Source organism: Bos indicus, chromosome 24 (genome assembly GCF_029378745.1).
Source record: "Bos indicus isolate NIAB-ARS_2022 breed Sahiwal x Tharparkar chromosome 24, NIAB-ARS_B.indTharparkar_mat_pri_1.0, whole genome shotgun sequence".
Taxonomy (NCBI): domain Eukaryota; kingdom Metazoa; phylum Chordata; class Mammalia; order Artiodactyla; family Bovidae; genus Bos; species Bos indicus.
In genome coordinates this window covers 49,091,448-49,109,559 of record NC_091783.1, presented here as the reverse complement: position 1 = coordinate 49,109,559, position 18,112 = coordinate 49,091,448, and the positions used below count along the sequence as shown (strand labels likewise).

At 44.3% G+C, this 18,112-nt stretch overlaps 1 protein-coding gene across 7 annotated transcripts in view; it reads left to right on the top strand.

The window, feature by feature from the left end:
* DYM (dymeclin) overlaps positions 1-18,112 on the top strand; it is a 392,053-nt gene that overhangs the window by 362,721 nt on the left and 11,220 nt on the right. The window lies entirely within an intron of this gene.

Below are 18,112 nucleotides of genomic sequence, written 5' to 3'. Positions count from 1 at the left end.
AACGATCTTATCAGGTGGTTAATAAATACTTGGAGGCGTGAAAAAGAAAAAAAAATTAATGTATAGACATTGTTTGGCTCTTAAGCCAACTGCAGACAGGCCTTTCTGACATTTGGGAAACTATATACACTGATAAGTATTCAGTTCAGTTCAGTCGCTCAGTCGTGTCCGACTCTTTGCGACCCCATGAATCACAGCACGCCAGGCCTCCCTGTCCATCACCAACTCCTGGAGTTCACTAAGTATATATAATAGTAATTATTTTAACTGTTTCAACTCTGATATGTTACTGTGGATTATATTTTTTAAATACAGTGGATAAGAATTTGGGCAGACTGGATAATTTTGAAGCTAGCCAGTAGGTACATTGGGTTTCTTATGCTATACCCTCTACTTTTGTGTGTCTCAGTGTGTGAAATTTTCCATAATAAAAATTTTGTTTTTTTTTTAAGTAAAGCAAAACTACAGTTTTGAACATGGAAAAAAATTAAAATCTATTTCAATTGGAGATCTAGATGTCTAAAAAGGAAAAATGTATCTTTGGAACATGGTATCCCAGAAGCTTTATTAAGAGAATTTAATATACTCTTGCCGGACATCTCAAATACACGTTAGCCTCTCTGCATATGAGTACAAAGCTTAAAAATTCCCTTGCATCAGTTTATTATAGTTGTTTTTATTATTTTTAACTTTCAAGTAAGATTTAATCAAATATATCAGAGCTGAAAATTCAGAGTGGACCTCAAAAACTGAATGTAAAAGTTCTGTTAACAGTTTCTTTAGGGAATGTGAAATCATAGAGCTCATTATGAAAGACTAAACAGAAACTAATCCGTTTTCAAAATACTGTGTTTGATATAAGTTTTTGCATATTTATTTCAAAGACATTTTCTTTGTAAATGATAGATGACTTTTTGGAGAATAGATAAAAAGAGTAGTTTAAGATCACTGAAATCTCAGAAGTTCATTTTTATTAACCAGTGACTAAGTTTATGAGACATCCCATTTTGAAATCAAAGAATGTATGTATTTCCAAGCTAGAATCTGCCTTAAAAGGTTGCTTTGCTAGGCATTGCAGTTGTTCTGATAAAAATTTTTGTAATGTATGCAGTTTTATGATAAAGAATCTATAGAAAGTTTATAAATTATAAACTATCCATTTATATGAAGTAGAAAGCATGGGACTTCCCTGGCGGTCCAGCATTTCCTCTGCTCTTTCACTACAGGAGGCTCAGGTTCAATCCCTGGTTGGGGAACTAAGATCCTCTGTGACCAAAAAAAATGTATAAAACCAAAATTTTTTTTTAAAAACCTCATTCTTTGGGAAGTGACCGGTTTTACTATCTCCCTAATGTTTTTGCATACATGACCCTATTCACGTTTTTTTCTCAGTGTTCTAAGTGCTTCTTCCATGTCAGAACTCACCCCTTTCTCTCTAGATTTAGAAATTACCTCCTCCTCAGCAAAGCCTTGCCCCACCACTCTGCTGGTGTAGCCTTTAGAGTCCTTCCCAGGGAAGCTGCCGGGCTGCAGCCCATAGGGTCGCAAAGAGTCAGGCACAGCTGAGCACACACACACGGCTGTCCCCTAAACAGGAAGTTCCTCTGGGTCAGGGACTGTCCTAAACCACACTCAGCTTCTTGACTCTGTGATACAGTATCATTCAGTATTACAAATTAATATTTCTTTAGTTCTGTCTATATATTCATTTATTTATAAACTACACCTTCAGTACAACTTACACCCTAAAGCTTTTTATAGTTCAGAGGGAAATTCTTTAGGCATAGATGAGAAACATGTTGCTTTTTATCTCGTGAATAATCCAGAATCTGACTGTGTTTCCATCCGCTTTCTAATGTGAGCTTTCCATGTACAGGCGTGTGTAAAGTGTGAGCAACTGTGCAGAGTAGGTCATTATCTTAGTGGGAGGGGCCCTTGGAGGTATATTATATTGAATATGTGCTTGTTCTCCTGTGTGTTTGTCTTGAAAATAATTGTGTTTTCATGAAAGTTCCAGTTAGTAGGGGTCTAGTTTCTAACTGGAGAAAGGGAAAGTGAGACTTGAGTAACAATTAATGGTGACAGAATATTCCAGATGCAGAAAGCGCCAATGTGAGAATTTGGTTGCCTCTTACCCTTAGATGAAGTCAGGTTGCCTTAGTGGCTTTCCAAGTTTATCCTAATCGCCTTTCTGTCACCCACTCCATTCCCATTTTTGATTTCCAGAAGTGAGAAGGAAATGCCATGGGACAGAACCCCAGGAATGAAATTTGCTTGCACATTTCTGAGTGGGAACATATTGCCTCAACTTTGTATAGAGCCTGAACTCCCTCTTCTTTTCCATGGGGAGGAACCTCCGTCCATAGTTCATCAGGCACTCTATCTATCAGATCTAGGCCCTTAAATCTATTTCTCACTTCCACTGTATAATCATAAGGGATTTGATTTAGGTCATACCTGAATGGTCTAGTGGTTTTCCCTACTTTCTTCAGTTTAAGTCTGAATTTGGCAATAAGGAGCTCATGATCTGAGCCACAGTCAGCTCCTGGTCTTGTTTTTGCTGACTGTATAGAGCTTCCCCATCTTTGGCTGCAAAGAATATAATCAGTCTGATTTCAGTGTTGACCATCTGGTGATGTCCATGTGTAGACATCTGAGTAGAGTCTTCTCTTGTGTTGTTGGAAGAGGGTGTTTGCTATGACCAGTGCATTCTCTTGGCAAAACTCTATTAGTCTTTGCCCTGCTACATTCCATATTCCAAGGCCAAATTTGCCTGTTACTCCAGGTTTTCTTGACTTCCTACTTTTGCATTCCAGTCCCCTATAATGAAAAGGACATCTTTTTTGGGTGTTAGTTCTAAAAGGTCTTGTAGGTCTTCATAAAACCGTTCAACTTCAGCTTCTTCAGCGTTACTGGTTGGGGCATAGTCTTGGATTACTGTGATGTTAAATGGTTTGCCTTGGAAACAAACAGAGATCATTCTGTCATTTTTTAGATTGTATCCAAGTACTGCATTTCGGACTCTTTTGTTGACCATGATGGCCACTCCATTTCTTCTGAGGGATTCCTGCCCACAGTAGTAGATATAATGGTCATCTGAGTTAAATTCACCCATTCCAGTCCATTTTGTTCGCTGATTCCTAGAATGTCGACATTCACTCTTGCCATCTCTTGTTTGACCACTTCCAATTTGCCTTGATTCATGGACCTAACATTCCAGGTTCCTATGCAGAATACATCATGAGAAACACTGGGCTGGAAGAAGCACAAGCTGGAATCAAGATTGCTGGGAGAAAAATCAATAACCTCAGATATGCAGATGACACCACCCTTATGGCAGAAAGTGAAGAGGAACTAAAAAGCCTCTTGATGAAAGTGAAAGAGGAGAGTGAAAAAGTTGGCTTAAAGCTCAACATTCAGAAAACGAAGATCATGGCATCTGGTCCCATCACTTCATGGCAAATAGATGGGGAAACAGTGTCAGACTTTATTTTGGGGGGCTTCAAAATCGCTGCAGATGGTGATTGCAGCCATGAGATTAAAAGACGCTTAGTCCTTGGAAGAAAAGTTATGATCAACCTAGATAGCATATTCAAAAGCAGAGACATGACTTTGCCAACAAAGGTCCGTCTAGTCAAGGCTATGGTTTTTCCAGTGGTCATGTATGGATGTGAGAGTTGGACTGTGAAGAAGGCTGAGCGCCAAAGAATTGATGCTTTTGAACTGTGGTGTTGGAGAAGACTCTTGAGAGTCCCTTGGACTGCAAGGAGATCCAACCAGTCCATTCTGAAGGAGATCAGCCCTGGGATTTCTTTGGAAGGAATGATGCTAAAGCTGAAACTCCAGTACTTTGGCCACCTCATGCGAAGAGTTGACTCATTGGGAAAGACTCTGATGCTGGGAGGGATTGGGGGCAGGAGGAGAAGGGGATGGCAGAGGAAGAGATGGCTGGATGGCATCACTGACTCGATGGACTTGAGTCTCAGTGAACTCCGGGAGTTGGTGATGGACAGGGAGGCCTGGCATGCTGCGATTCGTGGGGTCACAAAGAGTCAGATGCGACTGAGTGACTGAACTGAACTGAACTCCCTTATTGGAGTCAGTTTTGTTAAGCTGGAACCCTTAACCCTAATGTGTCCTAAGGACTACTGTTTTCTTCCCAAATAATTCAGAGGGCAAGGTTAGGAGGTGGGAGTGGGGGACACACGGCAAGCAGTATGACCTGGGAACCACATGCATTCCAGGCCTGGGAAACAGGGTCCTGTGAAGAACCTTGAGTTCAGTCCAGTTTAACTCTTGTCCCAGGAACCTTAGGGCTTGCTGTTGTCCCCTGAACATGTGAGAGTACTTTCCTGGCTCAGACTTCTGGCAGGAGGACTGTCCATTAGTCAGTGTGCATCTGCAGGCCCTGGAGATACTAGAGTCAAGGCCCGGGGACTGACCAGGGCACTGGTCAGCAGGTCCTGAACCTGAACTAGATGTGGGTACGTTTCCTGGACTGGAATCAGAAACTTAGTCATTGACAGCCTCTCCTTGTTCCTACGCTATCATTACTGCTCTCTATATCCACAGGCTGATGATCAAAAGCTGAAATTGACAAAATTAAGGAAAGCATCTCCCTTTAGAAATAGGTATTAGGACTTCCTTCCAGGCTCTGTTTCCCATTTCCAGCTTTCGAAGATAGAGACCAGAGAACCAGCACTGTGATAAACCCTTCCAGACAGCACACTCAGTCTGTGAGACTGACGGAACTGCGGGCTGTTGTCAGCAGCTACCACTGACCTAAATATACAGGCTGTGTGACGTCAGCTGCACTGAGACCCCTTCCCAGAGGCAAACGGGCTCAAGGAAACCATATCACAAAGATAAAGACTCATTAGAATGGAGCCAGATGGAGGATGGAACTGGATTTTTTTGTCTGCTCCTTTGTTTCTAGTGAAAAACAAAAGTAACAAAGGTCATTGGACTCAACATATGACCATCAGCAGAGGAGACTCTTGGGTTTGTTTCTGGATCTGTCTCTTCTGAGCCCTCATCTCCCTTTTGGGGAGGGGCAGCGGTGAAAAGCAGCCAAGCCTCTCTCCCTCCGTGTCCCCCCGCTCCCTCCCTCGCCCGGGTGGCTCTCACCCTCTCTTCTGTTCACCCCTCTGCTGTTCCACGGTCATCTCAGGTTCAGGCCCTCGCCCTTTCACCTGGACCCCTGCTCTAGTCGCCCAGCTCCTTCTCTTCTGGGGCTTTCTTCCCGCCCTCAATCAAATGGATCCCATTGCTTCCTAAGTAATCCTTCATAGCAGCATTCCAGTCTGACCAGTGCTCTGCTCACACACACGTAGTGGCTTTTGCACAGACCAGAGTCTAGAGTCAGGCTCAGTAGGATCTGTAAACCAGCCCTTCAGCTCTGTTTCACATCACTCCCCCTTTTAGTCCCCATTTTCTCAACAACTTGAACTTGGGCTGGTCCTTGGTCACCCTTGTGCTTTTCTGCCTCCGTGTCTTTTCTTATGTCTCCCCCTCTGTCCATAATGCCTTTCTTCCTATCTTCACATGCCCAACTTCTACCCATCGTTTACAGACCACTCAATTGCCACCTCCTCCTTGAAGCATTCTTTGATGCCTCAATTTAAAGTGATGCCTCCCTTCCGTGAACTTCCTTACGTTATGCTTGTTTGTACACCTACACGATACTTATCACTTCTGCCTTGTCTTATACTTATTTTTATAAATGTTTTATCTGCAGATATAGGTTGTAAACACCTTGGTGCAGGCTCTGTCTTTTCTTTTTGGTGTTTTCTATGACAGTAGTTCTCACTGGTAAGTCATCAAAGGTTTTTTCTTTAAACCACAGAGAACCAGGACCAGTTTTGGGGGTGGGGGAGAGGTGGGCACAAGGTTTGCAGGATCCTAGTTCGCCAACCAGGGTTCAAACTCACACCCCCTGCAGTGGACGTGACGGGTCCTAACCACTGGACTGCCAAGGACGTCCCCCTTGATCAGAACTCACCCTTGCTCCTGTGGCCCGCTTATGCATCCAGGAGCTCTTCAGAGGGCTAAGACCTTTTTCTTGTTTGGCCGGGCCTCCAAATAATTCCCTGTGTTGAAATGCTGCCCCTCCTCGCCGCCTCCTTCAGGACCACTCAGGTCCACCATCACATCCCAACCTCCCCGCCTGCTCTCATCTGCAGGGTCTGCATCTTTCCGAAGCCACCGTAGCTCCTGACGGGAGGGCATGTTCCTCACTCAGCAAAGTCTGCATTCAAAACATAAGCCACATGCAAACCTGTGTCCAGTCCAGGCGTCTTGTGGGAAGTGTACAGACGGATGCCTGTGGGTGGGCCAGCAGGCACCCAGCACTGGAGGGGCCTTGAAGGACGTTCAGGAGGGTGGGAAGCATTTGAGCCTGCCGTGTTGGAAGCGATAATGTGGTGGGCAGGACATCTAAGCTCTGAAGAGCAGTCTCAGAAACAGAGCAGCAAGGAGCAGGGAATCGCCTGGGGTTTGCAGAGGACCTCAGAGAGTTCGTTTTGGCAGAGGCTGATGGTTTGTATAAAGGAGAGGAAGCAGACGGAGCTAGGAGGTCACTTGGATTGTTCGCACACATCCTAGAATCCATCTAAATCAGGACTGGTAATTAGTACATTGCTTCTTCTAAACAATAGATTACACTGGAGAATTGCTTTTTGATGACTCCTTTTTTTTTTTTTTTCATTTGCACTCATCTTAACTCTCCAAGTAACTGTTAAGATTACTTAGAGGCCATATGACATATTTTTTGTCAAATACTTTTATGGTACAAAGGATCACTCTGTAACTTAATTTTAATGAGTTATCTTAAAAATAAAGCAAGAAAATTTTCCCTGTTTGATAATATGTAGGTTAATATTTGGGGATAAAACTGTAGGATTGATGCCAAAATAATTCAGAGGAAGTTGGAAATAGCTGAAACAAAAATGACCGTCAGTTGACCATGATGCCCGTGGTCGAAGGGCATTCTCTTCTCTCCACTTTTGTGCATATTGTTGTTCATTGTTCACTGCTAAGTCATGCCCAGTTCTCCGAGACCCCATGGACTGGCCAGCTTCTTTATCCTCCGCTGTCTCCTGAAGTTTGCTCAAACTCATGTCCATTGAGTTGGTGATGCGATCCAACCATCTCATCCTCTGTCACCCCCTTCTACTCCTACCCTCAGTCTTTGACAGCATCAGGGTCTTTTCCAATGAGTTGGCTCTTCGCATCAGGTGGCCAAAGTATTGAAGCTTCAGCTTGAGCACCGGCCCTTCCAATGAATTTTCAGGGTTGACTTCCTTTAGGATTGACTGATTTGATCTCTCTGCAGTCGAAGGGACTCTCAAGAGTCTTCTCCAGCACCACATTTTGAAAGTATCTGTTCTTCTATGCTCAGCCTTCTTTACGGTCCAACTCTCGCACCTGTCCATGACTACTGGAAAAACCATAGCTTTGACTAGATGGACCTTTGTCAGCAAAGTGATATCTTTGCTTTTAAATACACTGTCTAGGTTTGTCATAGCTTTTCTTCCAAGGAGCAGGCATCTTTTAATTTCATGGTTGCATGTGGGCATGCCTAATAAAATGTTGGGGGAGATGTTGGGCCTTCGATGGTACCAAGTAAGCCTTCAGCTTGAGCTGCTGGCCCGGCCCTCACAGCAGCTCTGGGGCCGCCGTCTGTGCCTCGCTTTGCACTGCTGCAACCCTGACCACTAGAACAGCCAGAAAAACAGCCAGGAGTCAGCCAGTTGGTTGGGCTCTTGGTATAGTCACAACAAACGATGAAGACCCATCAGCCAGATGGCAGAGGAGACCATTATTTTCGTATCTGCCATTGTGTTAAAATACCATATTTGTTAAATCATCGGTGGTTATAATTAAAATGTAAATATTAATACAAAGGAAGGAAGGATGCATGGGTTAACAGGTCACCTTACAAGAGGGATTTAATCAGAAGTTTTATCTTAACATCCTTCTTCATCAGAAAGTGTTTTGTATGTTCACTAGGATGGAGAAACTGTGGAAGATGTATCAACAGTGTAAATTACTCTTGCAGCAAGCGCAACATTCTCTCTTCCTTAAGAAAGTAAAGCAGTATTTTAAAAGCCCCAGAACTCAGATGTCATCCCTTTCATGCTAAATATACAATAGTTCTCTTTAGGGGAAATTTATAGTTTCAACTTATTTTCCCAAATTTTTATTTTTTTAAAAATGAAGCAAATGTTCAATAGTCTTTTCTGTAAATAAACTATGTTCTTTTCTCTAAGTATAAAAAAGTATTTTATCATTTAAGTATTCCTATAAAATATAATATGTTGATTGTTTAAATTTAGAATTTCTCTTAGAAAATATCCTTCAAAACGTTTATGAATACTTTCAAGGTAAATTCCAATGTTAGTTAACATGCTTGCGGTGTATAGCAAACTGAGTTATCAGTGGTTAGTCCCTGAAAGTAAATTCAGAGATAAGCAATGCATGTTCCTTTATTGAAATAGGTAAATTTGGATGAATCAGAGCCTGTATTGTAAAACATAAGACTGCTTCCTGTTAAACAACTGTCGGGCTTTGGAAATGACCATAGATCTTCAAATACTTCACCTGCAAATGTTTTACTTGCCTCCTGTGGCATTGCTTTGAAAAATAAATAAATAGACCAACCAACCAAAACAGAGAAGGCAGGGGTCCCGCAATTCCCAGTTTTCCTTTGACTGTACCTGTCCCAGGGCAGGAGATGGGCTCGTTTAGGACCCTTCTGGGGCACTGCTTCCGTGGACAAGGCCGGGGTCGGCCAGCAGCCCTGCCCAGCCCTCGCTGTGCCCCCGGCCCTGCGTGAGTCACTTAAACCTCACAGCCAGCCTTCCGCGTCGGCCCCTCACCGCCGGCAGAGCGGGCCTCATCAGCAGTAATGGTTTACAGATGAGGTCACTAAGTGTCAAAGGGGTGACGTTATTTGTCCAAGTTTATTAGTGTCAGAACCAAGTCTAAAATTCAGATATCCTGAATTTTCACTCTATTATGCCATTCAGAGCCTAGATGGGAGAGATACATATTAGTCTTCAAAGTTTATGCCTCCTTATCATGGTGTTTATTTCAGTCTCACGTAATTGGTACATATGACCATTGCCATGAGGAGCCTGCCTTTTACAACCTCCAGCCTGTCTAAGCTGGGGAATTAAAAGGGACAGGAGTCCAGTGCCCTGCCTGGTCCAGCCTCGGCTTCCAGGCTGTGAATGACAGAGGGCACAGGGCTCCAACCCTTCAGTTGATACTTGCATTTGTCCCACCCCAGCCCGTCCCCACCACACATGGAGTCACTGCTGCCCAGAACACAGGCACCAGCACCTCCCAGCCTCCTTGCTTTGCTCTTTCTGACCACTGTTCCCCAGGTCTGTGGCCCTCTGAATGTATATCCTCCTATTTAAGACTTGCAGATCATTTAGCTGTTTCTCCTCAATTTTAGAATTTCCATTCAGCTGAGCACATTCGAATCTTTTATTCGGGTTGCTTTGTGCCTATTACTACTACTACTAAGTCGCTTCAGTCATGTCCGATGCTATGCAGCCCCATAGACGGCAGCCCACCAGGCTCCCCCATCCCTGGGATTCTCCAGGCAAGAACACTGAAGTGGGTTGCCATTTCCTTTTCTAATGCATGAAAGTGAAAAGTGAAAGTGAAGTCACTCAGTCGTGTCTGACTCTTAGCGACACCGTGGACTGTAACCTATCAGGCTCCTCCGTCCATGGGATTTTCCAGGCAAGAGTACTGGAGTGGGGTGCTCAAACTTCAAGTTAAGACCCTCAGGCAAGCAGTCCTGAGACATCGAATTGTGTGCTCAGGATGGTCGCTACACAGTTCTCGGCGACAGTGGCTAGAATCCCAATCCAGGACTGCAAGGAAATAGTGGAATTCCACTATTGTAAGGCTGTCATAATTACTAAGCTTCTCAAAAACATGGTTCTGGAGGTTGAGAAAAAGAGGCACTCAGGAAAAAAGCAGGAGAGAAAACTTAGCCCCCCACCCCCTGCAACGCACTTCGCACTGCAAACCCCTCATGCAATGCAAGGAGGACGCTGGGGCTCTATGGCCCCAACAGACTATGGCTCCAGCCCCTCAGTTGATACTTGCATTTGTCCCACCCCAGCCTGTCCCCACCGCTTTGTACCTAATGGGGCTTAAAATAGGGCTGCAGCATCTTTAGCAAAGTTTTGGACTAATAAGTGATTTATGATTTTGTCTTTTGCCCTGAGTTTCAGGAATACCTGCCTCTCAGGAACTGCCCTCAGTCTCAAGAACTTGAGAGTGAGACTTGGAAATCAGAGGTGTCCCAGCAAAGGCTGCATCCTTATGAGGTTAAAAAAAAAAAAAAAAAAAGTGTCATTCAGTGGTGAACAGAAGTGTGAATGCCCAGGCAAGGGCAGAAGTTCCAGCTTCTTTGAAGTGTGCAGGAAAGGATCTGGTGTTGACTGCTGATAAAGCTGCGGGTTAGAATGTTTCACGAGGGTCACTAATCACCACCTGGTCCACCTCGCTGTTCTGGAGCCACAAGCCAGTAAGAATTCAAAGCCGGTCCCTTTCGAATCCTACACCCACGTCCCTGAGAGGAATCAGTCAGGTGCAAGTATGTGGCCGAATCAGAGAAGAACGCACATATAAAAGGATCTGCGTTAATGAGTCTGAGGGGCTGGGATTCCTACCTCCGTGTACAAAGGACAGTCCTTTTTTTTTTTTGGCTGCACCAGGTCGTCTTGCTGTGCTCGGGCTTCTCATTGCGGTGACCTCTTCTGTTGCCGAGTGCGGGCTCTGGGGCACTCCAGCTTCAGTCGTTGTGGCACACGGGCTCCAGAGCACAGGCTCAGTAGTGGTGGCCCACAGGCTTAGTTGCTCCACAGTGTGTGGGATCTTTCTGGATCAGGGATCAAACCCGTGTCTCCTGCATGGGCAGATGGATTCTTATCCACCATACCACCAGGGAAGTCCAAGGGCAGTCCTTTTTATGTGATGTTTCCAGTTTATGAAATACCCCTTTTTAAGATCGTATGCAGGTAGTAGGGTAGGTATGAGGCTTTGACCCAGGATATGAGCTGGGTCAGTGCCAGGCCTGGGCTCCGTGATGAGCCCTCTTCAGAGCATGTAGAGTCACTCTTTTCTGGGCCTCCCAGTCCAGTTGGCTAGTACCACCGCTTTGCCACCTCTGAGCATATGTTTTACAAAATGTGCCTGCAGTGGTATTGCTTATTCATAAAATGGTAAAACATTCCTTTCTTAAGAAAATTATGGGAAAAAATTAAACTCATGTGAACTTAGCTGGTATACAGTGCAGTTAAATTTCCAGCCTGCCCTGAAGCCTGCACCACACTCCCATTTTAAATATGGAGGGCCAGTTTTTAAACTTCTAACACACTAAGACAAGAAACTTAAACTTATGTTTTTTGGTATAGGAAAGGGTAAAAGCAGGCTCCATGAATGGCAAAGAACAGGCTTTTGTCAATGGAAGATTCGATCATCTTGAAGCACAATTTTTTTTTCCATCCTTTCCCTTTTTTTCTCTCTTATTACCTTCACTTTGTTTTCAGACTCCACAGAGATGGTTCCCAGCTTCTGTCTGTGTCTTAGGGCCAGCCTACCCGGTGACCCCAAATGCTTATTTCTTGTTGTCTCTGCCACATTGCCATCTGAAATTGTTGTTGTTCAGTCGCTAAGTCATGTCCGACTCTTTGTGACCCCATGGACTGCAATATGCCAGGCTTCCCTGTCGTTCACTATCTCCCGAAGTTTGTTCATATTCATGTCCAGTAGGTTGATGACGCCATCCAGTCATCTCATCCTCTGTTGTCCCCTTGTCCTCTTGCCCTCAATCATTCCCAGCATCAGGGTCTGTTCCAGTGAGTCGGCTCTTCACATCAGGTGGCCAAAGTATTGGAGCTTCAACTTCAGCATTTGTCCTTCCAATTCAGGATTGATTTCCTTTAGGATTGACTGGTTTGATCTCCTTGCTGTTCAAGGGACTCTCAAAAGTCATCTCTAGCACCACAATTTGAAAGCATCAGTTCTTTGGTGCTCAGCCTTCTTTATGGTCCAACTGTCACATCTTTACATGACTACTGGAAAAACCATAGCTTCCACCGTGTGGACTTTTGTTGTATAATGAAATAAATGGTTCTTATTAAAGGCCTCGGTATCCCCATGTGCCAGTTGAGGGAGCCATACATGGTTGTCCTTCTAACTCCCCTGTGGGAGGGTGCCCTTTGCCATTCTGCACTATCCTTCTTCCTGATTCTTGAGAACCTGTGCTCCTTCATATGGCTCCTCCAGAATGGAAATTCTTTCTCTCTCAGGTCATTCTTTCCCTTCTGCCTTCCTGAATCACAGAATTTCTGGGACCCAAGAATTTGATTTTCTAAGAGGTGATACCAATGCTGCTGGTCAGTAGATCTCATTTCTCTAACTTGGGTGGGGAGAAGAAATGGATGTAGTTTGTTGGGGGAAACGTCTCTCACTCACACACACACACACAGTCACACACATGTAAGTGTCACTGTTAGCACCACCATCTGTAGCACCCAGTTGTCTGAATAAACTTCGCCCCTCACCTGCTTTATAGCCCTCTCCCTGATGCCTGAAGAATCCAGGAAAAATGAGAACCATTCAGACTCTGAGCCCAGGCCCCATGTTCTCTGCCCACCAGCCCCTGAGCCCACTCTTCATTGCTGCCTTGCCTGTCCCTGCCTGAAGTGGTGGTCTCCTCACCTCTTGTCTGCCTTAACAGCCCAGGTCCCCCTGCCTCCACGGGGACTGTCCCAGACACAGATGTATTCATCTCTTCCTGCTGGAAACTTCACAGCAGTTCACGGCCTGTATCACTACTCTTGGTATTTAACAATGAGATGGATATTTACATGTTTAGTTCGTGCATTTACAGTTTGTCTCCGTACTAGATTTTCAGCTCTGTGAGCATCTGAACTTTGCTTTATACTTGCCATACTCCATAAAGTTTTCCACCTGACAGATTGATCAGTTGATCAGGATGGAAAGAGAAGAGGAACAAGGCTGGTAAGTTAGGGGCCTCTGGTCCTTTCGTGGAGTTGTGCGCATTTTGAAGTATATACATCTTTAACTTGCAAAACTTTCGGAAATTTAAATCTCAAGCACATTTTTTTCACTGTAAAATGAAATGTAGCCTGTATTCCCTAGATGCATAGGGATGTATTCCCTAGATACATAAAATACCCATTTTATACAGCTTTTTGGTTAATTCTTCTGTAATTATAACATAGCAGGTATAAGTGCTAAATCATATACATCTGTGGTGGTCCAAATTAGAGGGAGGATAGTACGCCAGCCAGTTATTTCAGCTTTATAGTTTAATGTACAGTAGGACAGGTTCCCCGTCTTATTTTTGGTCCTAGTGGTCAAATCACATAGCTCTCCTGTGTGTTTCTCTCATTCCACCACCACCACCCACCACCCTGCACAGACATACCCCACCACCCACTTCGCTCTGTCTTTGCTTCTTCCTGTTCATGTTTTCCTTGGGAAAAATTAAGCAAACTGCTTCGGTTAGTTCATTCTGATGCATTCATTGCTTATCTCCTGTCTTGGGGTTTTCAACGAATTGCGTGTCTCACAACTAATAGCTGTTTTACGTAGTGAGACTGTATCTTAAGTGTGGTTTGTGTGTCCTTAGTTGCTCAGTCGTGTCTGACTCTTTGCGACCCCGTGGACTGTAGCCTGCCAGACTTGTCTGACCATGTGATTCTCCAGGCAAGGATACTGAAGAGGGTTGCCATTCCTGTCTCCGGGGGATCTTCCCAACTCAGAGATTGAACCTGCATCTCCTATGTTGCAGGCAGATTCTTTACTATCTGAGCCACCAGGGAAACCCCTTACAATGTGATGCATCATACCAAATCAAACTTTTCAATCATTTGATAATATATTTACTGGCTTCAGGGGGATAAAAACACAACTATTTTATCAATAGCATTTTTTTAAAATTTTGAGGCAGTGTCAATGGCTTCCCCAAAGGGAACAAGCCCAAGTCTAAGGGAGTTTTGGACTAAGATGATGAATATGTTCCCTATATTAGCACAGTTTCTTGAGGAAATCAATGTATAGTCATTTAATATGAATTTCAGTTAACTTGGTGGACCTTATAACTGTTAAGGATTTTTGTGGGGGTTTTTTTGTACCTTCTTTTTAAAATTGAGAGTCTCTTCTAGTGCTAACATTGTGTGATTCTAGGATCCCATAGTGTCAATGAGGTCCAGGAAAGTAATACAGATTTTTCTAGGTGACCTAGGCCTGTCTAATTGAAGCTGGGAGTGCCCATTTTCTAGATAGCTCTGTCTCACAGTGGCATAACCGTCACTGAGTGGAATCTAAGGCAGACTCACTTCCTAACAACAAACAGGATTATTAGGAATTTTCTGGAGCATTCTGCTTCTGTTCCCTTTCCTCTCAGTTTCCTCATTCCCTTTATTAGTCCTCATGATTGTGGAGAAGGAAACGAACCTCATTTTGTGCTTTTAATTCATTGATCACGAATGTTGGAGTAACCACAGGTCCAGGACTTAGCATCTGACAGGAAGTCACAGATGTGGTTCATCCATTGATGGATCATACTTGCGTCACTGGGAAAGATAGCCATGGGAAGCACTGAGACTGAACTTTAGGTTGTGAAATGCTGGCCTTTAGAATCATGGGATTTAAGTGGAATTTTCTCCAAGTAGATTGAAGAAAGCATAATTGGTTTAGCAACCACAGGCTTTTCATAGAACACTGGGAATAGATTATTCTTTCCATAAGCAGAGGGGAAAAATTCTCCTATATAGTGGATACATAGGGATATTGATTATCAGAGACTTGTTTTAACTTCCTGCTAAGAAATAATTCAGGCAAGACTTTTTAAGAAGGCTTTGAAAAACTGTCACATTTGCTTATAACTTAAATCCTAAGAATGTTCAAAGGAGATAACTCTTAAGAAATTAAAGACAACTTCTTACCTCTGCGTTCATCTTAGTTGGAATTCTCTTTCCAGATCTCTCTGACATACTGTGGTAAAGAGTGTCTTCTCGCCTAACATAATCACAGAGACTCTCTCTCACTCAGAGGCACCTCAGTCTGTCTGGGGAATGCCAGCAAAGCCTCTTCTGTGTCTTTGTCCCCACAGCCACCACGTGTCACCCACATGTGACATTTCAGACATGGCGAAGATCCTTGCTTTGCCAGAATTTGTCTAAACAGGATTCAGAATCTTTCTCCAAAATCTCTATCTCCCACTCCCTCTTAATTCACATATTAATCTGAAAAAAAAAAAAAAAAGTATAAAGAAATATTATCACAGACACACTAACTAGGACTTACTGTTTACATTTTAAGGCCTTATCCTCCCCCGTTTTAAAAACCATACTATAGTGTTGACAAAAGGAAAAAGTAAAGGACTCATTAAAAATGAACTTTTTTCCAGTCACATATTATGTGTCGGTTCATGACTAGCACATGTTTATGAACTCGTTTATTTTCCATAATTAGGTATATATTGAAATATAAAATATGACCGTGACTATCTGTATTAATGTCATCCGTTATCCAGGATCCAGTTTCCTAGGTAAGCCAGATTATGACGGTGGTAGGATGGTGGTGAGCAAGGAGAACAGGTAGTTTGAGAAGTAAGTTAATCTATTGAGTTTGTTAAGTATTGCCCCCAAATCCCAGTAAGTCAGTTCATTTGCATCTCAAATTAATTTGGCTCATTTTGTCCCAAATAAATTGAGCAGTTATTCCCCTGACTCATCCAGTGTACAGGACTCAATTTTTCCCTCTTGTCCCCCACCTCCCCAAAATGCTTAGCCGCTTTGTCATACTGGACTCTTGGCAATCTCACGGACTGCAGCCCACCAGGCTCCTCTGTCCATGGGAATTCTCCAGCCAAGGATACTGGAGTGGGTTGCCATGCCCTCCTCCAGGGGATCTTCCGAACCCAGGGATCGAACTCATGTCTCTTATATTGCAGGCGAATTCTTTACCATCTGAGCCAACAGGGAAGCCGAAGAATACTGGAATCGGTAGCCTATCCCTTCTCCAGGGGAACTTCCCAACCCAGGGATCAAACCAGGTTCTTCTGCATGGCAGGTGGATCCTTTCCCAGATGAGCTACCAGGGGAATCTGCCACCCACCCACCTCACCCCACCCCCACCCAGCCAATAACTCTGAGTTTTTTACAAACAGCAATTTTTACCTCTTCATTCATTCGTTTATTCATTCACTCCGCAAATCTCTCTCAAGTCCGTGGCAATCTTCACACTGGTGGATGCATCAGTAGGGGGAAAAAAAATCCCTGCCCTCATGGAGCTTTTATTCTACTTGGACTTTTATTTCCTAGTAATGCATTTTTTTCCCCTGGGGTCTCACTCTCTTAACCAGGTATCTGAAAGTGAAAGTCACTCAGTTGTGTCTGACTCTTTGCGACCCCCATGGACTATTACAGTCCATGGAATTCTCCAGGCCAGAATACTGGGGTGGGTAGCCGTTCCCTTCTCCAGGGGATCTTCCCAACCCAGGGATTGAACCCAGGTCTTCCTCATTGCAGATGGATTTTTTCCAGCTGAGCCACAAGGGAAGCCCAAGAATACTGGAGTGGGTAGCCTATCCCTTCTCCAGTGGATTTTCCCAACCCAGGAATCAGACCAGGGTTTCCTGTATTGCAGGCAGATTCTTTACCAACTGAGCTATGAGGGAAGCCCTAGGTATCTGAGTCCTGTCCAAAATAAGGAGCCCACTGCAGGAAGAATACACTTTTCCAGTCATCTGTGGCTCCCCTCTGGGCTGGCTTTCAGCCAAGAAGTTCTGCCAGTGAATTCTTAACTTTTACCCTTCATCTCCTACCATGGAATCAAAACATTCTTCTCCCGGTCTTCTGTATTCAAATTGATTTGCCTTTAGAACAGGGTTTTGAATACTACAATACTCAATCAATACTCAGTCAGTACTCAGTACTGCAGCTCAGTCTTCTTGAGTTTACACACTTGGCAACTTCAACTGCCATCTCAGAGTTAATGATGTTTACATTAGAAATATCTATCCCCAGCGTGCCTCTTCTCTCAATTCTAGGCACACTGAATGAATCGATGTGTTGTCCCAGCCCTCGAGGCCCCTCTTGTCTTCATCCCTCCTTTCCAGCAGCATCCCCAGCTGCTGGCCTTGGAGCCTGTATCCAGGCCCTACAACTTGCCAGGCCTGCAAGTGTGTCGTCAGCCTCAGTGTTTGCTCACAATGTCTCGCCACGAGCAATGCCAGCTTCCTCCCTGCGCCCCCCCCCCCAGCCCCTACAGGTCAGTACCCACTTGTCAAGGCCTGTCTCAAACTCTCCCTGTAGTAGGAGAGCCTGTTCTTCCTTCCTGCTCCTGCAGGCTGCCCTACCAGTGCCCCTTCTCCCGAAAAAAGAGAGAAATTTCAAACGGAAGACATCCCCATTTCATGACCCCCTTTAACCTGGACCTCTGAGAGAGAGTCTGACTTCAGACTCCAGCAGGCTTCAGATTCTGGCTGATGGTGCGATGGTGGAGAATTCTTCGCAAGTATAGGCTCAATCTTATATTGTATCTTTCTGTTTTTCCTAAGAGTTTGTTTTGTTTTATTTTGCCACCAGTCACAGAGCCATTAGTGTCCCTTGTAATCTCAGAGGTGGTCTTCTGGCCGGAGCTTTCAAAATATTCATAGGTGTCCACTCACCCTGGGTCTCCCAGGTGGCGCTAGTGGTAAAGAACCTGCCTGCCAATGCAGGAGACAGATGCAGGTTTGATCCCTGGATTGCGAAGATCAGCTGGAGGAGGGAAACAGCAACCCACTCCAGTATTCTTGCCTAAAGAATGCCATGGACAGAGGAGCCTGGCAGGCTACAGTCCATGGAGTTGCAGAGTCAGACACTGAGCGACTTAGCATGCCTGCTCACCTTGTAGCTCTCTTCTTCCCAGGAAGATTCCAAAAGTGCCCACTGCGTAGCCAGCCATCGTGCGCTTAGACATGCAAGGTATCATGACTGTATTCTGAGCCACCTCATGACAGACATGTCAGCTTTGTACCTCTTAATTTATAATTTTTAATAAATGG